The sequence below is a fragment of the Notamacropus eugenii genome, chromosome 1 (assembly GCF_028372415.1).
Source record: "Notamacropus eugenii isolate mMacEug1 chromosome 1, mMacEug1.pri_v2, whole genome shotgun sequence".
Taxonomy (NCBI): Eukaryota; Metazoa; Chordata; class Mammalia; order Diprotodontia; family Macropodidae; genus Notamacropus; species Notamacropus eugenii.
This window is the reverse complement of record NC_092872.1, coordinates 218,347,761-218,369,427: the sequence shown is the minus strand read 5'-3', so window position 1 is coordinate 218,369,427 and position 21,667 is coordinate 218,347,761. Positions and strand designations below refer to the sequence as shown.

General features: G+C 36.8%; 1 long non-coding RNA gene across 1 annotated transcript in view; it reads right to left on the bottom strand.

Moving 5' to 3' along the window:
* Positions 1-21,667, bottom strand: part of LOC140516545 (uncharacterized) — a 112,683-nt gene that overhangs the window by 49,954 nt on the left and 41,062 nt on the right. The window lies entirely within an intron of this gene.

The following is a 21,667-nucleotide window of genomic DNA, read 5'->3' as shown; positions in this document are numbered from 1 at the left end:
TACAAATATTTATAGCAACTCTTTTTGTGGTGACAAAGAATCGGAAATTGAGGGGATGCTCCTCAGGTGGGGAATGGCTGAACAGCTTGTGGTACATGATTGTGATAGAGTACTATTATGCTGTGGGAATTGATACAGAGGGTAGTTTCAGAAAAACATAGTAAGACCTATTTGAACTGGTGCAAAATGAAGTGAGAAGAACCAGGAAATCATTGTGCACAGTAACAGCAATGTTGTAATGAAAATCAACTGCAAAAGCCTTGACTACTCTGATCAATACAATGATCCAAGACAATTCCAAAAGACTCATGATGAAAAAAATGTTCTCTCCGGAGAGAGAACTGATAACTCTGAATGCAAATTGAAATAGAATTTTCTCATTTGTTTTATTTTTCTTGCCTTTTTAAAAATATGACTAACATAGATATATGTTTTGCATAATTTCACATGTATAATTGATAGACTGTTTGCCTTCTTAATGGGGTTGGGGAGGGGTAGGAGGGAAGCAGACAATTTGGAATTTAAAATTTAAACAAAATGAAGGTTAAAAATAAATAATAAAAATTTCAATATCCAAAAATAAATGAGACATAATAATTATTGATTCAGAAATAACTATATTATATTTCATAATTATACTATAGATGATTAATGATGCAGAAGGAATTATAAAGGAAAATGTTTTTGTTCCCTTTCATCTTTCTATACCTAAAGAGTTTGAGATGCACATAAAGATTTTTAGTGCAGAGATATCAACAAATTAACAGACAGTTATTAAGGGCCTACTTGAGTGGAGAGCACAGCACTGTGCTCGGTGCTTTGAGAGGTACAGAATTTAGATAAGGTTAGTCCCCACTCTCACGGAGTTTGGGTACTGATAAACTGTCCATAAAAATATGCCACTCAGGCTAACTCAGAACGTTGGTCTGCCTTGAGGCACATAGATTTCATTATTAGTAACTGGGTTGTGACAATCTGGCCACCCAGCATGCCATTATCTGGTAGCTCTATTTAGGAAGAAGCTGCAGTGCCACCTGCCATCAGCTAGTGGGACATAGAGGCCCATCCAGGCACTCTGAAGGGAATATGTGCCAGTATGTAATCTTGAACAGCAAAATGGCTTGCCCTTGTTCAAGCATATAGTAAGTAACAAACCAAAAATTTGAATTCAGTTTTTCCTACTCCAAGTCTGCAACAAACAAAACAAAACGAAAATTGAAGAGTTTTCTCATAGATTTGGTGCTTCAAAAAAACACTCATTAAAAATTGTAGCAAAATCTAGAAAGATGATGGTTACAGTGAATGTGGGATAAAGGTAAGTGAAAGAAGCTCAAGGATCTTTGGGGGGAGAAAAGGAGTCTGATGTTAAAGGTACAGGTTTTAAACATGAAACTGAATGAGAGACATTTCCATTTTGATGAATACCTTGGCCATTAGGTTGCCTGGCATATGACTTTGTTTGGACTCAGTCACCTTTTTTCCCAGAGAGAGGCGATGACCATATGGTGTTGTGAAGATTAACTAATAAATGATTGTGAAGCACTTTGTACAAAGTAAAGTGCTATATAAAAGCTTAATAATAATAACCGTCTTGTCAAGCATCCAATGTTGCTTTTGAGTCCTGTGGTCCCTCTGTAATGATATTGAACCTTTATAAAGTGCTTTACAAGTAGTAAATAATTCATCCCCAGAGCACCCTAGGGAGGCAAGAAAGTACTCCTCTTCCTTCTTACTTTGGAGGTGCTGAGATCTTACATTTACCCAAGGCAATGCAGGAAAGTCCATTGGTGAGAAAGCCAAGATTGAAACTATGGCCTTCTCTAGATCTGGGCCAGGTTGCTCAAAACCCAGAAAACAGTGCTCAGAAGATCATATACATGCAGAGAGGCTGGGAGTGCGTTGGGAGAAGAAGATTGTTCTCATTTCATGGGTCTAGTCAGGTATTTGTCACTCCTCAGGGTGTGGTGTTGAAGGATCTGACTTAGAAAGCAGTGGGTAAGAGTGTATGGCTAAGTATAGATCAAAAATAGCAAACAGGCATGTTTGCTATAGCTCCTGGTTCTCAAGTTGGATAGAATGTAAGAAGGACAGACTCTCTCTTGTTCCTGAGTGGGTAAGGGAGGGAGCAAAAATAGGAAAGTGCTTTCAGAAAGAAGAAATTTAAATAGCTGCACATAAATCCAGATCAAAGTGAATTCAGAAGGCTAAATTTAGGTTGAGAGGGTTTCCTATATCCAAGGACGATTCCAAGTACACTAAGGCTGGATTGGGGATCTCTTTGGCTAGGCTCACAGTAACCCAAACCCTGCCTAGAACGAGGTGACCCAAGCAGACTGAGCCACTCCAGGACTTGAGGAATGAGGGAAGGAAGACAAGAGGGTAGCATGAACAGACCACACACAAGGACCATCACCATCGGAGTGGTCTCAGACATGTCAAGGAAAAGCAAAAAAGGAAAATGCTTGCTCTGCATTAAACAACATGACTAAGAAGGAATAAATATCATCTATAGAAAACCCCCATGTTTATAAACAGGTAGAGATTACCATGGGCACCTTGTGACAGTCACACCTTCCCTACAGAGGCTGAGCAGTGGGAGTCCAGTATGACTGATACTAGTGACAGCCTTTGAGTCAGACATGAAGGGTGTCCAGGTTGTTTTAGTGAGGGATCTTGGCTAGATCCCCATCTAGAATTCTCCACTGAACTATTCAATAGACTGGCACCATCTCCCTGATATGAAAACCATTCACTGACCACAAAAGGAGATTTTTATTAAAGGAAAAAATTTACTCTAAAGTGTAACAGGGTGGATTAAGGGCCAGAGAGACTTGGGTTCATGTATCCTCTTGCATGTTCTAGTTGTTTCTGTCATTAAGTCAAGTCATGTGTCCTCTTAGAGAAATTAGAAATAATAAGTTCTTAAGCCTTGGTGGGGAGTGTTTCCATACTGGAAGTTCCATACATTGATGAAATCACAAATCTAGACCACTACCCCATCTCAGATGTTCTGCAACAGATACATCAGAGTCACTGAAACTGTATATTCATTGCATATTCCCCACATTACTAACAGTCGCTGGATGAAAAATCTCTTCATACTGGGTTCCTCTGGCTTCTATGAAATAAGTGTGATCTGTGTATTCCCTTAACTCCTACCCCTCATTTTCATTTCTCTAGTTACGTAAACAGTAATTGAATCAACACTAACATTCCTAGAAAGGGCCTGTCAATTAATTGCCCCATGATACCATTTAGCATCACTGACCAAAACACCCTTCCCTGGTTACCACTTCCCTATTTGTGTTTGACTTCTTCTAATAGAATCTATGTTTCCTGAGGGCAGAGACCATCTTGCTTCTTGTAGTTGTATCCCTAATGCTTATCACGGTGTCTAGCATATTATAAGTGATTAATAATTGATCATTCATTTATTCATTCATTGTTGGTGCTGTCCTCTGCTGGTAGAGCTGCCAGTCTCTTAGTACAATGTTTTCTCTCAATTATTTAAGAATAATAAGATCACAGGAACCAAGATCTAGAACCAGAAAGAAACTTAGAGGCCATAAAATCCTACCCCCTCATTTTACAGATAAGGAAACTGAGGTCCAGAGAGATTGTTTCTTGACCAGGGTCACACAGCCAGTAGGTGTCTGAGATAGGGGTCAGCAAAGGGATCATGGGAGTATCTTCGCTGCCCTGGCATAAAAAATGCCATATTAGAATTCTTCTGCTTGAGGCTTATCTCCTCTGCTCATTCAACTCAGCATAAACAGAGACTCAGCCAAATCATCCTCCCTCCTCCAGAGCTCTAATTTTTCTCTGGGCTACAGGGCAGCCAATACCATGGGGTCCCTTGGAAGATTTGATGACTGAAAAGTCAGGGAACCATGATAACCTTCCAACATCTTGACATGGAAGTATGTGCCCTCTGCCACCAAAACTTACTGTCCTAAGGTTAGCACTGGAAGGAACTTTAGAGGCCACCTAATCCACCCCTCCTCATGTTAAAGATAAGGAAACAGGTACAGGTAATATGATTAATCAATGGCAAAGCTGGACTTTAAATCCAGGTCACCTCTTTCCAAACACAGGTTTCTGTCATTGGCCCTGGACTATCACAATATGATCACCTAGAAACTTCAATGAGAGCTACTAGCCACCAACCCCTCTCAAGGATGAAGCTGTGTCCCTAAAGTTCATTTAAACTTACAGACCCTGCGGAATCCCTCTGCTTTCCTTGGTTGTGGCAATATTTACAGCTCAGAATCCTTACTTAAGCTAAAATGGGATACACTGGAATCAGAGAGACTAGGTCTCTTAATCTATTTCCTCTCTGTCTCTTTCTTTCAGACACAGACGCACAGACACACACACATATACCTTGGACAGGTTATTTACCCTGCTAGGTAAATAACAGGTAAATAGACAGTTGAAGATTTTTCAACTTAGAAGCACAAATTTTTTGATTTTTGAAATCAAAGGACTAGATTCAAAGTTTGGCCCTATTGCTTACCATCTCTGTGGCTGTCATGTGTAAAGTCCCTTAATGTACCAATGTCTCAGTTTACTCATCTGTAAAAAAAAGGGAATGGGACTAAATGACTTTGAAGTCCCTTTCCAGTTTCAAGTCTCAGATTATTCATGACAATGCTTAAGGGAAATAATAAGGGCTGACTTCCTGTGCATGGGGATGAAATGAACCAACCATAGCAACGCTATGTGGACATGATGCCTCACAGAAGGTAGAAGTAGTACCATATTTGTCTAAATATAGGTCATACTTTTAAATCTAACCCATAAAAACACAGGAATGCCATCTATAATCATTTTGTTCTACACGCCGTTAGGAATGACAATGTGGGGCAACAGAGACACTGGTAGATTTGAAGTCAGGACCTAAGATAGAATCCTAGTTCCACCATTAAATGCCTATGTGCCCTTGAGAAAGTAGCCTTACCTCTCTGGATGTTGGCTTTTTCATCTGTAAAATAAACAGAACTGAACTAGATGAACTCTAGGGTCCCTCTCAGCTCTAAATCAGTGATCCCAATATACAGTTTGATTTAAATAAATATTTTTGCATGACTAAACAGGTGTAATCTATATCAAATTACATATCTTCTCAAGGAAGGGGGAGAAAAGAAAGGGAGAAAATTTGAAATTCAAACTTTTGAGAAACTAATGTAAACTATTTTTGTTATATATAGTTGAGGAACAAATTTAAATATAAAAAGTAGGAAAATAGTCTTTTAATTTTACAGATGCGAGTGTACATTCAAGAAGAAACCTATGTTTGGGCCAATATGGAATAGATAAGAAACTTCTTTAATAAATCTTTGTTGCTCTGTAAAATGATGCACCGGGAAAAGAAAATTCTCTCTTAAGAGAGATGAAAAGTACTTTGAGTTTCTCCAGAGAGGGGCTCTGTGTTAATTGAAGATATTAATATCAGCTTCCCTGGCGACTCACTGTGTGACATTGGATAAACTTCTTGACCCCTTTTTACTCAGCTTTCCCAACTATAAAAAGAGGGTAATAATGCTTGTCACCTACAACCACATGTGGACACCATGATGAGCTAATGAGATAGTGAGTCACATTCTTCCTAGGGTCCAAGTCACTCCCTGTTGGTAAGTCAATGCTTCATTGACTCTTGATACTAGATGACTAATTAATGTGCTAAAGAGTAAATGACCATATCCAGTTCTTCAGTTCCACTGAGATGTTCTCTATGATAACCAGGTCATGTTTTAAGGGGCTTTGCTTTTTTCTAAAACATGAGATCCAGTGTTTTATTCCCTTAAGAGTCCAAAAAGCAACTGCAAAAGAAAAGGACCAGCAGAAATGAAAGAGGTGAAGTGGAAAATGGGACTAATCCTAGCAGGAAAAAAGTGAGATCAGAGATGCTGGCCAAAGATGCCAGCAATGAGATAGAAGCAAAGAAATACTAGAAAGCCCAGGAACAACACAGCAAAGGAGTGAGAAACAGGGAGTGTTCATTTTCCTATCACATTTCTGAATCTCCAGGAAGAAAGTAAACTGTTGAACCTTTTGTCAAAGAGGTTTATCCAAAGGACAATGAGAGTGTCTTGCTAAGAAGTTTCTTTGGTATTCAGATATCATTTCCTTGCCAGGCAATGTCAACTCTCTCACTTTGGGAACAATCATCATTTGTGTGAAATAGAAGGTCACTTTGGGAAGAGAAATGCGTAAGCAGCTAAGTCGTACAGTGGATAGAGTCCCAAGCCTGGAGTTAGGAAGACTCATCTTCTTGAGTTCAAATCTGGCCTCAGATACTTACTAGCTGTGTGATCCTGTACACTATTTGCCTCCATTTCCTCATCTGTAAAGTGAGCCAGAGAAGGAAATGGCAATCCACGCTACTATCTTTGCCAAAAAAACCCCCAAATGGGGTCACAAAGAGTAGGATAGGACTGAAACAATTAAACAATAAATATTTAAATATATCTGCTGCCATTGCAAGAGAACCAGTGGTCCACTGGACCTTGTCGTCTGTCCACTTGCCCATCCAACATGACCAATTCACCTTCTCTTCCTAGAATATTTCCTTAATGTCATTTCTAAGACCTTTTCTTCTTTGAAGTTTCTCATCAATTATGCATCATGGCCAGTTTGTGTCTCCTATCTCCCACCCTGCCCCCCAGTGATATGATAGATATTTCCAGTTCTTTGGAAACTATGGTTTTCCATGTCTAACAACCATTTACTACCAGTAGAATGTTGGTATTGAAAAGATTTCTTTAAAAGATATAACAGTAGAACACTGTTATTAAAAAAGATCTAAAAAAGATATAACAGACATTACCCTAGTCAATGACCTTCTAATCTCAAACATTTGGCAAAGAAAAAGTGACCCTCTATAAATAATAGGTAAAGTGAGATAAAATCTCACCAAGAATATAATGGATATCCAGAGGAAGTCCAAGGTGAAGAGGAGTTCCCTGTGGATGGTAAGGGCTTACAGATGTCTCATGCATATTTAGAACAGACAGGACAAATGGGTATCAGGTTGGACACAAAATTAACAAGAAGAAAAGAGAAGGCTGAATTTTCCTCAGGAAATTTTGAAGTTCTTTAACAATTCTAAGCTTCTCTTGGAAACAGATGAGGAAATTAACAGCTGAAATTATAATAAAGATCTGAAAGACCTAAATCTATTAAAATAGGGACATGGTCCTCTACCATATTTTTTCAAAGTGCACCACTGAGTCTTGTCAACTAAAGATTCAACAACTCAACCTATGACTGTGCTTCCAGTACCACAAAATGTATATAACTGTATTTTGTGAGAAATGGAAATTAGGAATTATAAACCTAGAGAAAAGATGAATAAAGGAAGATGTAGAGTTGTTTCCTATGTTTAAAGTAGCTCTTATAATATCAGCGATAGATAGATAGATAGATAGATAGATAGATAGATAGATAGATAGATAGATAGATAGATAGATAGATATAGATATGAAGAAATAGATGAGCTTTGTTTCACTAGAGATAGTGTGGAAGATACAGGGAGGTAGATGTCCACTGGATAAGTTTTTCTCACAACAGGACCTACTCAGCAGAACAGGGAAGGTTATTTAATAAGGTAGTGAATCCTTTCTCATCCAAGGTCTCCCAGCAGAAGTTAGAAAAGTTATTTTATCACAGGAGGGGTTGGATTTGATGGTATACAATGTCTCTTTTTTAAAAGAAGCAAGCAAATTTTTGACCCCAAAATGGCTTCCTCTTGCCACCCAGATTGCTGCCAGGCTACTGCTCTCTAACATCCAGTCATGGCATGCTCAGGGAAGACCAATTCATCTCAACATAAGTCTGCCCCAGATGTTTGGAAAAGAGCAGATCTGCTGGGGAAGTAAATGTTGAGTTAAAATGCATTATAAAGCTTAACACAATGTTTCTTTGGGAAACATAAGTGGTTGTTGCCATTATACTTAGCACCAGAAACAGGCTAACAGCTCAAGGCCAAAGATGCCATTCCTCAGGGAGAAATCTTTCCTTAGAAAATTTCCCCTTGAAAATTCTCTCCAGGAAAAGGTTATAACCAGGAGATATTCAAATAAAAACTTAATTCTGTAGTCCTAACGCATTATTAAGCCCTAACCTATAGTGATTTCACATAATATCATCAGTCCCAAACATTCTATTCAAAAAGCTCTGTTCAGGGGTCAAACAGATAAATTTGACCCATCTGTTAGATGGAGATAGTCTCACTTGTTCTTTTTTTAAAAAACATTTCATGTCAGATGCGTCATTCTCCTACTTTAACTGAAGAAGCTGATTGGTTTTTTTTAATGTCAACTAAAGGGGTTGCTAGCTGGTGCAGTAAATAAAGTATTGGCCCTGGAGTCAAAAGGACCTGAGTTCAAATTTGAACTCAGACACATACTAGTTGTGAGACCCTGGGTCATATAACCTCAATGGCTTCCAGAAAAGAGGAAAAGTCAACTAGGGTTGGCACATAATCCTACTAGAAAAGTTTTTGACCACTTTTTGTGTTATGACTCCCTTTAGCAGTCTGATGAAGCTCCTCTCAGAGAAATAATGAAACACATAGTATCACAAAGGAAACCAACTCTACTGAAATATAATTATCAAAATATGAAAAAAATTAAGTTGACGAATCCCAGATTAAGAGCCCTTAATAACTATAACGCTATAGTTAAAAACTAGGATTCAAAGTGAAAAATTTGGATAACGTAAATCTTTTGATGACACATAACTGAAAATGTGAACTATAGGGTAACACCCAGATGTATGACTGATTTTTTTCCCCTTTCATCCAGTTACTTGGCATTGTGTTCATACAAGGTAGTTAGTATCTTTTTATAGAGAAATCCAAAGTCAAGTGTAGGGATTCTGCCTCTAGCTGATGAAAATTAATGATGGGCAATAAAGATCAATAATCAGGTCTTGGCATCCTTATAACACTGTCTAGATAATTCCTAAGTCTCTTCTCCACTCCAACTTGCATTCAATCTGTGACTTCAGAACCCTACAGCTACAGTGTCTATGAATGAACGTAAAGGCAAAAGGCTCCATGAGCTCATGAGTTTTAAAAGCCAAATTATAAGCTTGAAGTGGAAAAGACTTCCTTCAGTTACAGAACAATTAGTGAGTATTAATTGTTATGGTGATGATTACAAAATACACTATTTAGATAAAATATGCAATTAAATAATTATAATTATTCATTAGTGCCCACAGAATAATTACAGAATAATGAACAAGGTTAATAACAGTTTTCACATTAAACATGCATTCCTTCTTTTCTTCTCATTAGATAAATATTTTACTTCTCTGGGCATTAGTTTCCTCATCTGTAAAATGAGGGAGCTAGAGAAAATGATTATAGGTCAATTCAGCAAACATCTGTTTAACACTTACTATGCACAACACACTATGTTAGGCACTAGAGCACTATGTTTCTAAAGTATATTATTATTTCTGGCAGCATACTGCCAGGAAATTCGTTAAAATTATTCTATGAAATTGCAGTTCCACTAGTAATGTATAAGTAGGCATCGTTCTCAAAACTCAATAAGGATTATTTTCTCATTTTGGGATAGGGCATTTATTTTGTTTTCTTTTTGATGAGTCTGAGGTGATAACTCAGTTATTTTACTTTTCATTTCTCTGACTTATCAGGGAGGTTGAAGATTTTTAGATGTATTCTTTTGTAATGTATGTGTCCTTTTATGAATTGTCTGTGTAAAAATTTATCCACTAGACGATAGTTGTTTTTTCTTGAATTTTTGTATTGGTTCCTTGTATATTTTCAATATCAAAAATTTTAAATATACCATTTACAACAAAGATTGTTTCCCCAATCCTATTTTGTATCATATTGGTCTCCAATTTTCCCAATAATATTTAGTAAATAATGAAACATTTGTTCCAGTTTACACTTTTATAAATTTATCAAAAATATATTTCCCATGCATTGGATTTTGTTTCTATGTATTGATTCTAACATCACTATACTATCCCATTGGTGTGTGTGTACATACATATGCATACACATATGTGCACATATAACATATACATACGTATACATGTGTGTTGTACGTGTTTATACATATGTGTTTAGTCCAACTATGTTGGATAACAATTGCAGAATAAATATTTAAGCCTGGAAAAACAAATCTATCCTATTTTATCAACTTTTCTTCCAAAATTCTTTTAATTCTTATTGTTGCTTAGTTGTTTTCAGTCATGTCCAATTCTTCATGAATCCAGTTGGGAATTTCTTGGCAAAGTTACTGAAGTGATTTGCCCTTTCCTTCTCCAGCTCATTTTGCAGATGAGAAAATTAAGCAAACAGGGTTAAGTGACTTGCCCAGGGTCACATAGCTAGAAAGTGTCTGAAGCCAGATTTGAACTCAAGAAAATGGCTCAGCACTCTTTCAATGACACCAACTACCTGTCCTTATTTAATTTTCACCCAATTCTATTTTAATTGTCATTTTTATTGAAACTGAATTAAATCTACAAATTAGTTTGGGGATCAATGTCATTTAACTATGTTGACTCAACCCATTCATGAACACTGATTTTGTACTGTTACAAAGTCACAGAATTTGACAGCTAGAAAAAACCTAAGGAATCTTGTAGTACAAACTGTAGTTGAAACAAGCCACTGACATAACGTACCAAGTTATTGACATCATCTGTTGTTTTTGTCAACAACTTCATGGGCACTCCATGAAGATCACCTGTATGCATGGTAAGTTAAATTCCCAAATATTATCTTTTGTTTCTGATAGCATTTTCTATAGAACATTTTCTTTATCTTTTTTGTAGCACAAAAGCTTGTGGATGATTTGCATGGGCTTATTTTATATCTTAAAATGCTGTCAAGTTTTATTGTCTAAATTAACTGTTTTATTGAAACTTCTGTATTTTCCTAGGTTAAAAATCACCTCTTTTATCAATAATAATATTTTACTTTTTTAAGTCCTATGTTAAATTCCTTAGGTTTTGTTCCTGTCCCATTAAAATCACTAGCATTTTTGCTGACATATCAAATGATGATGAAAGTCGAAAACCCTTCCTTTCTACAGTATTCAGTAGGAATATTTCTCCGTTTTCAATTATTCTGACTCGGCTTCAGGTACACAATTTTAATTATACTAAGTTTCCTCAATTCCTATTTTTTTAGTGTCCTTGTTTTTAAAAAATGTTAAATTTTTATCAAGACTTTTTCTGCAATTATCGATATGATTTTAATTTTTCCCTTTGATATGATGCATATTATGTCCATAGTTTTCTAATTTTTGGATCAGCTTTATATTCCCAGTATTAGTAATTCCTGATTATTATTTTAAATATATTGTATTTTATTGACTAATATTTTACTTAGCATTTTTACATCTATATTCACGGAGAATTTATTCTACAGCTTTATTTTTCAATATGATATTTGTCAGGCTTTTAAGTGAAGACTATATTTGCTTCATTAAAAGTTTTAGATAATCAAATCCATTTTTCTCTATGTTTAGAAATAATACATGTAATACAGAAGACCGATCTATAATTAATCAAGGATTTCCTCCACAGCATTCTCAATAAGTGGTTGGCCAGCCTTTGCTTGAATTCTTCTAGTGAAGGGAAGTTCATTATTTCCTAAGACAGCCCATTTCACTTTGGGATGGTTCTAATTAGGAAGAAGGTCTTCCTTACCCCAAATCTAAGTCTGCTCCTCTGCCACTCCAAACCCATTGGCCTCCAGAGTAAAGCATAAATATAATCCCTCTTCTATATGACAGCCCTTTAAATAACTTTAAAATAGCACTTAAGGCCCTCCTAAAGTCTTCTTTTCTCCAAATGAAACATCCCCAGATCTTGCAACTTAACCTCACACATTACCTTATTATCTAATTGTCATTGTAGACCCTTCACCATCCTGGTCACTCTCCCTTATCAATTATCAATGTCCTTTCCAAAAAGTGTCAACAAGAACTGAACACAATACCATAATTTGTTCTTTGAAAGTTTGGAAATTTTTATCTGTCAACTCATCTTATCCAGGAACTTGCCTTCCTTAAAGAAATCAGCTATTGACTTAGCTCATTTTTTACCCCAAGATTTGTCTGTAAAGGTTATTTATTTGCTGCTGTGTTTTAGTAACTGACATTTTTGTAAAAGTCATCCATTTCATTAGAGTTATCTAATTATTACCATATATCTCTGGATAATATTCCCTGATGACAGTATAAGAACTTGTAGCAATAATTATCTCTTTTTAATCCTAGAAGCAATATAATGGCCCCGCAGCTTCATATTTCCCTCTTCTGCATCTTTAGGGAGTTTATGCTAGACAAAAAGTTATGATTTCAGTCACAGTCACTCTGAGCCCCCCTCTGAGTTAGGAAAATTCCAACATGTAGTCAGAGATTAGGCTCTCTCATGTGTGTTCGTCTTTCGTTGCCAAAGAAGACCATGCCATCAGAGAAATAATGACATGACTTGCACTTGACTTTGTTTTGAACGAGGGAGGGCTGTGCAGGTCACCAGCCTCACTTCTCCTCCAGAGCCATCTGGATCCAGTGACCAGATATTCATCAGGATGACTGGAGATGACCCAGGATGAGGCAATTGGGGTTAAGTGACTTGCCCAAGGTCATACATCTAGTGAGTGTCAAGTGTCTGAGGTGAGATTTGAACTCAGATCCTCCTGACTCCTGCATTGGTACTCTATCCACTGCACAACCTACCCGCCACCAACTCTCTCATAAAAATATACATTTACATCTATCTATGGTTAACACCTAGTCTCTCTGGGGTTGAAGCAAAATTCAAGTTACTGGGAATGTTTAGGTAATAAGACAGTAGATTATAGTATGGTGTTTATGGATAAAGGCACCAAAAGGAGAAGCTGAGAAAAAAAATCAGACTTTTTATTAGGACTTCCCTTAGTTTATGAGCATACTGGTGACATCACTTCAGGTCTTCTGCTCTGAGACATTTCTAGACTTGATAACTCTCTTTCACTTCTCCCTTATTTGCCTTGGCTCAATCCCACCTTCTCTTTCGTCTTTTGTTGGTTGCCCCAAGGCCATTGGTTCTTGACTCAACTGCCTGTGCCCCTACACCTTTCTCATTATTTTCAGATCCTACATCTGTTTCTGAGATCATCACTTCTTCCCTTTACACAGATTGTTTAGGACATAACCAAGTCTCTGACACAATGACTTTGATTAATTCAGGGATGTGTATGAGGTCTACCTATTTGTAATCAGTTTACTCAATGAAGAAATGTTCTATTTAATTACCTAACAACGGTCATTATTTTTAAATTGGTAGAATAAGCAATGGAGCCCCAGCCTTAGTCTTAATTCCTTTTATATTTGTTGTCATCCTCTCCTTTTTTAAATTTCTGAGTTTAGTAATTTTTTCTCCCTTTTAAAATTGCCTGCTAATGTTCTTTCAATATTATCAGCCTTGTCAAAAGACCAATTCTTGATTTCTTAAAATTTCTCTACTTTTATTTTATGATTTTCTATTCTGATCATTATCTCCCTTTTATAGTTTCCTTTTGAATATTGCATTGTATTCCTTTACAGTTGTCTTTCTGCATAAACTTAAGTCATTCAGGTTTTCTTTTTTTTCTTAACGTAGACACTATTGATTTGCCTTTGGCTTCATTTCATAGATTTGTACATGTAATATTAGTATTATCATTTTAAATATCATGTTGTTTTTAAACTAGTCTTTAAACCATTTATTATTTATTTCAGCTCCTTTTTATGTGTTGTGTTTCTCAAATAGGTTTACTGGATATTAACCCCTTCCCATGTCACACATTTTACCTTAAAGCCAAATTGGCCCATTTACTATTCCCCACATGGGACATTCTATATACTAACTTCATGCCTTCACATAAGCTGTTCCCCATATCTGGATAATGCTCCCTTCTCACCTCTGTCTCTGTAAATCCCTACACTCCTTCAAAGCTCAGGTCAAATTCCCTTGCCTACAAAAGGTCTTTCCCTAGTTATTTTGAGTTATGCTAAGTGACTAAAATATTCATATTCTGATCCACAGATCCCAGTGCTAGGCATGTTCTCCATCCAACAGGGTCTCCAAAATGTAAATATCCTGCTATATAGAGAGCTTTCTTTCTGTTAGCACTCTTTGTTTTTAGAAACAATATAGGGAACTGGCTAAGAAAATTGTGGTATGCAAATATAATAGAATATTACTATGAGAATGATAGATGAATATAGAGAATCATAGGAAGACATGAACTGATAAGTGAGGCAAACAGAACCAAGAAAATAATTTATATGACAACAATGTTAATGGAAAAATATCAACAATCAATAAAAATGAAATCCTTTGAAACTATAATGACTAAACTTGGCCCCAAAGAAGAAATATGAGAAGGTATCTCTCCTCATTTACAGAGGTAAAAGACAATGGATATGGAACACTAACATAGGCTTTTTTGTAGTGTTGGTTAGATTTACAGAATTCATTTTTTCTTCTTTCTTATAAGGGATGACATTGGGTGAGGGGAAAACAGGAAGAGACATATAGAGAAATTTAGGCAATTTAAAAGGAGCCCTTTCTCTTTTCTCAACTGTTATTTGCTCTACCCCGCCCCCCCCCCCCCATTCCATTGTATATATTTCATATTGGCTTACTTATGGTTATGGTGTATCTTTCTTGCAGAATGTAAGTTCTTTGAGGGCAGGAATTGTTTTTATCTTTGTATCCCCAATGCCTAGCAGATTGCTTAGTAAATAACAAAAGCTTAATAAATTTATGTGGAATAAATATCATTATTGTTACGTATACTTTTTAAAATATTTTAGCATTGTGTGTTTCCTGCAAGCAGCCTGTTCACAGATTTTGTTAAGACATTCTGTAATTTTATTTTAACAGAAAAATTCTGACCACCAATAGCTAATGTTTAAAAGGACTGTCTTCTGGCAATTATTTGGTATACTTCTGATCTAAATTGGGAGGGGGGAATTGACATTATTGATTTGATTTCCCTCCAACTACCAAAATCAATAAATCAATCTTAATTGCTAACTTACAAATTATTGATTCCATATGATTCCCTAAGACTTTAACCCACTTTTCACTTTTTTGGAATTTACTAACTACCCTCCTTCCCTCCTCCATTCATTTGCTTTTGTTATTGCTTCTTCTTTATGTAAATACTTTTTTGTTTACATTTTCCTTATTCTATACATTCATAGTTAAAGAACTGAAAGAGCTAACTATAAAATTCAAACAAATTAAACATATTTTAACGAGGTTCAAAGCAATTTAAGTTGGTAGATGTGTTGTGTTTCCCAAATAGGCTTATTGGATATTAACCCCTTCCCACTTCACACATAACCTTACAGCCAAATTCACCCACTTATTCCCCCACATGGGACATTCTATATACTAACTTCATGCCTTCACATAACCTGTTCCCCCTCTCTAGATAGTGCTCCCTTCTCACCTCTGTCTCTGTAAATCCCTACACTCCTTCAAGGCTCAGGTCAAATTCCCTTGCCTACAAGAGGTGTTTCCTAGCTATTTTGAGTTATGCTAAGTGTTTCATTTTTCATTTTTCCACTTGCCTTTGTATGTATAGACATAGGTTTGAAGTGAATGAGTCCACAACACAGTACCCAATAATCCTCCGAAAAGGTCCTCCACAGAAAGAGAAGCCAGACATGGGACCCTGCTATCACTGTCCCTGAATGTGAGCCATAGTATATAGGAAGTTAACATGGCATATTGGATAGGTCATGGGGCCTGGATTCAGGAAGACCTTGGTTCAAATGCAACTTCAGACACTAGTAGCTGTGCAACCTTGGATCAGTCACTTTATCATTCTTGGCCTCAGTACTTCATCCACAAAATGAGAAGACAAGGATTAATCCCCTTGCAGTTCTAAATCTAGTATCATATTTTATGTCCCTGTTGATCTCAGAAAGGTGACATATGCCTAAGGTCATTACCACATCCAATTCCAGGTAAGCAATGGAATTAGCCATCCCTATGATACCATCCCTGAGCTTTTCTGCAGCATTGGCAGGGGGCACCTACTGGTCTTATTTTTTTAAGTCCTTTGTTTTTATCCTAAACCACAGATGCAGGAAAGAGAAAGCTCAAGAGCCCCAAACTGATTTGACAACTTCCCAAGTTATATGTGTAGTGTACTAACCCAAACTGTTGAAGCAGGAGGCCTCAGCTCCAAATCTCTAATGAACTCCTCCTTCTAGCTCCAGGTTTAATTAGTTTTCATTGCAATATTAATGATCCAAACAAACCATTTTAACTTTCCTGCTGCACAGCTGGAATTCTCTTATTTAGCATTCTGTCTTTATAAGGGAATCTTGCAAACATCCTCCTCCCTATGTGTCCCATCAGTAGGGATTAAGAGCGCTGTCTTACTCTGCTTATGGCTCTGGCCAGCCAATGTTCAATAGTGCTAATAATTTCAAAACAGGGAGCATTAAATGCATCACAAACTGCCATACAGATAACATATAATCTAACTCCAGGATCTTAATTACAGTGACTAATATATGTGCCAACCCTAAGGTCCCACAGAACTATTAAGCTACATGGTCCAGCATTATAGGAGAGGTTTAGAATTGGCCAAAGGTGCTACCATTACTTGACCCAGGTTTTCTTGACCCATCATTCACATCTGGAGCCCTGAATTCATTCCTTCAGCAATGTTGTTGACACAGCCAAAGACAATGCAGTTTTCATTCATAAGTGTGAAAAAGGCTCAAAAGACTGGATTGCCAAAGAGTGAAACTGAGCATTTTCCTCTTGTTCTCTGAAAAAAGCTAGACTTTTTTTCAGCACAGGAAGAAGAGAAACCCTATCCTGTGATGTGGGACTCTGAACAATATTTTGGTCTCATGGGAATCTACCCATCCAACTTTGCACGGATGTTCATTTGTAATTCAACAATAGAGTATGGAGTAGTCTTGTACCATAGAAAGGCAGTGTGAAGAAGTGGAGAGGGCACCATAGGCAAAGTCATGAAGATCTAGATTCAAACTTGCCTTTAACACTTACTAGACCTATCATCCTGGCCAACCCCTTTGCCTTCTATATACCTCAGGCAATTCCCTAGGAATTATCTAGGTAGTGGGTACAGTGCATGGAGTACTAGACTTAAGAAAACCTGAGTTCAATTCCTGACTCAGACTGTTCAGTCCTGCCTAGTCAAGTTATTTAACCATTTTCAGCCTGTTTCCCTGTCTTTAAAATTGGAATAAAGTAACATTTATTTGACAGGTTTGTTATGAGGATGAAATGAGATAATATATTGAAATATACAAGGCATTATATAAAAGATAGCAATTGTTATCTAATAATCAGCTAGGTGAAGGGAATTTGCATATTCTGAGTTTCTCACTTGGACAAAAATCAAAGATCCTTCTAGTATTCACATTCATAACTCATAATTTTAGGTGCAGTGACAAGATGTTAACATTGTTGCAATTTAGGAGAACCCTAGACCTGAGTCAAATATGTGCCAGGAATCATGCTAAGCACTAAGGATACAAAGAAAGGTCAAAAAATCCCAACTCTCACGGAGTTCCCATTCTAATGGAAGAAATAACATGCAAACTATGTACAAAAATTGTGTATTTTGTTATTGTTCTGTCATATCCGACTCTTTGTGACCCCTTTTGGGGTTTTCTTGGCAAAGATACTGGAGTGGCTTGCCATTTCCTTTTCTAGCTCATTTTCCAGATGAGGAAACTGAAGCAAACAGCAGTAGGTGGCCAGATTTGAACTCATGAAGATGAATCTTCCTGATTACATGCCTAGCATTCTTATCCTCTGCACCACCTACCTGGATAAGTTGGGGATAATCTCAAAGGAAGTAAGGACTTGAAAAGGCTTCTTTCAAAAGGTGAGCCCTAAATTGAGACTTGAAGAAAGCCAGGAAAATCAGGAGGTAAAGATGATTACAGAAAGTATTCCAGGCCTGGGAGACAGCCAATGAAAAAGTCCATCAGGAGATGGGTTATTTTGTGCAGAGACCAGGTTCACAGCATCATAGAATACATGGAGAGTAGCAAGGTCCAAGAAGTACAGGAAAGATAGGAGAGGTCCAGGTTATGAAGGGCTTTACAAGACACAGGATTTACTTACAACCATAAATGATCCTGGGATAACAGACCTTATGATCAGGTTCAGTTGTAAGAAAATATATCAGCAGCTCTCCATATTTGATAGAAAAAGAGTTAGAAGTTCCTTGAAATAAACGATGAAAAACTTTTTTTCAGTTCAGCATTATCTATGGTCATGTGAAAAATAATCTAAATCACTAATGATTAGAGAAATGCAATTTAAAACAACTCTGAGCTACCACCTATACGTGTCAGGGTGGCTAATATGACAAAGGGAAAAAGACAAATGCTGGAGGGAATGTGGGAAAATTGAGATAGTAATACACTATTAGTGGAATTGTGAACTGATCCGACCATTCTGGAGAACAATTTGGACTATGCCCAGGGGGCTATAAAGTGCATACTCTTTGACCCAGCAATAACACCAGTAGATCTGTATCTCAAAGAGATCAAAGAAAAAGGAAAAAGATCCATATGTACAAAAATATTTATAGCAGCTCTTCTTGTAGTGGCAAGGAATTGGAAATTGATGGAACGCCAATTAATGGGGGAGTGGCTAAACAAGATGTAGTATATGACTGTGATTAGAATACTACTGTGGTATAAGAAATGACAGAAAAACCAGTAACAGCTTACATGAACTGATGCAAAGTGAAGGGAGCAGAACCAGAAGAATACACTTTTACAGTCACATTGTGTGATGACTAACTTTGATAGACTTAGCTCTTCTCAGCAATACAATGATCCAAGACAATTCTAAAGGATTTATGATTTTAAAAAATGCTATCCACCTCCAGATAAAGAATTGATGGAGTATCAATGCAAATTGAAGAATAATTTCTTTTCACTTTATTTTTTTCCAACACAGCTAATATGGAAATGTGGTTTGTATTATTTCACATGTATAATTAATATCATGTGTCTTACCTTCACAATGAGTGAGGAAGGATGAGAGGAAGAAAATTCAGAACTCAAAAACAATGTTAAATGAATGTTAAAAATAAATAATGTTTTAAATGTTCAGCATTCTGGGGAATAATGTTTTGGCAGAGTCAAAAATTCTTATACAATATGAGCTATCATATGAACATGAAAGGATGGGTAGGGTTTTTTAATCCCTCAAGAAGTAACTTAAATTGGAAGCTATCTCCAAGTACAAAGGGTCTCCATTTTTTACATATGTGATCTACTGATCCATCAGTTTCTTCTGTCTTCTATATTGTAAACCAAATCACTTTACCTTACTAACACAGAACACCATCTATTGGCAAAGGCATGTAATTTCAAGATTGTCTAGTCCAAAGAAGAAGAGATAAGGTGAGGGGTGGGAAAAGAGAATGACCCAAAATCCATCTTTTTACCTCATACTCAGATTGAGTTTTGTTAGGAAGGAGATCATGCTTTAATCCTATGAGAGAAAAACCACAGCAGGAAGTGACTAATGAGAGACTTGTCCCTGTGTCTTCCAGCTTCCAGATTTTTTACTTCTCTACATGGGTCATCTCTATTTCCTTTGTTCAAGAAACTCTGCCAGTCACTACTACAGCCATGTGTAATCTGTTGGGACTCTAATATCCATTTTTAGCCCAGCCTAGGTGTAAATAAAACCCTTTACTCTCTGGTTTGACTAATACAAGGTTGGAAATTTTCAAAAGAAACATTATTCATAAGAAATACTCCCCTTTTTTCCTTCCCTCTCCCCTGCTAGAAAACCATGAGGAGAAGGAAGAGGAGAAAAGAAAGAGAAGAGGAGGAAGAAAAAGAGGAGAAGAAAGAGGAGGAGGAAAAGAAGAAGAATTATAGAGCACAAATTTCTTCTAACATCACTAAAGTCTAGCCAGTGGTCTCCTTGATTAGCACTTTTTCCCATGTAGACAGCCCCTATCCATTTTCTTCACCGCAACTCTGAGTAATTCTAGATGAAGCTTTTGAAAATTGTGACATATGATAAAGAGGTGAAAAAAGCAGAGATATTTTACCTGAAAAGAAGAAGAGTTTGGGGGGGGGGGTAGTTGACCTCATAATAGCTGTATTCTGATATTTGAATAGCCACAGTTGAACATAAAGAATAAACCTGCTCAGTTAAAAGGCCAGAGCTAAGAAGGGACAAGTTTCAAAAGAGCACTGTCCACCACAATAGTATGACTAACATTCTAATGACAAGAGTTCCTCAACAATGGAATAGACTTCCTTAGGAAAAAGTTTCGCATCACTGGAAGGTCAAACAGAAGATAGATGTCCCTCTGTCAGAGTTGCTGCTGGGAAGAGTCTGGCATCTCTAGATGACTCTAGATGACTGATTGCATGTGTTCTTTCAACTCTGTGATTCTGAGGACTCCGATTGCTGAGATTCAAAATCACAGAGACTTTGGAGAACCTCCTTGGGGTGATAGAGAATCCTTGAACTAGACTCTGGGCATTCGAGAATATTCCGTTTGATTTGAGATTCCAGTGGCCTGAAATAAGGGAGTTCCAACCATGTTTGGGAACTGCAGGTAGGAGAAAGAGAGGAAAGAGCAAGACATGAGTGGATAATTATGGCAGTCAAGGAGTGAGAAGAAAAAGGATGAGTTCATGTCAGAAATGAGCTGGAACTAACACCAGGCCAAACTGACAGTTGTAGGCAGGTGTAGGATTAAAATCAAATCAATAATTTCCTTTGCATTTTCCAGAGTACAGTGCTGAGAAAATTTCTACTTAGCCTTTAAATCTTTTCCCCTTTCTTTAGTGACTCCCCCTCAGGCAAACTGGAAGTAGGGTAGAAGAGGGGGAGAATGAGGTATCCTTAGCTATGAACTTGAAAACAGCCTTCTATGCCTTATTTGAATACTTACCTGTATTCATTGTTCCTTAATATTACTGAAAAGTTACTTAGACATTAACAGTATTTTTTCCTAGCCTATAAATTCACAATTCAATATTGAGAGAGGGAAATCTAGTTTATGAGAGAAGAGAAATCTTTTGGTTTTCTCTAGTTGGAGACCTATCTGATTAGGAAGAAGAGACTGTACAATTTAGGTAATTTTCTGAAACTATTCCAGAGGGTATAGAGATGGCCTTTGAACTTGATGAAAAAGATAGTAAAGAGATAAGCCAGTAGTAGAGAGCGGTGGTGTTTGGTATGGAGATTCCTGAGTAGACCCTTTATCACAAAACCACACTTCACATTACTACAAATCTATAAATCATTGAAATTGAGAGAAATAATAAAATAAGTAATAAAAATCCCCTGAAAAAAAGCTACTTCTTTAGTTCTGGTTAAGATGTTCTCAAATATACAAATACAGGCTGCACAAAAAATAAACTTCACAAACTAATTTTGTAAGATTACTTTTTTTCTGTATTTAGTAAATGTGCTGAAGTTTTATGATGAAGAATAAGCTTCTTCCACCAGCGCCTAGAAATATTGTCCAATAACAGATATACATCTTGAATGTTCAAGGAGTTTCCATGAGCATTAATACTTATGAAATATTAAAAGGTCAAGAGGAAAGCCTCAAATGTGGTGGGTAGAACCTCTATGGAGGATTTATGGG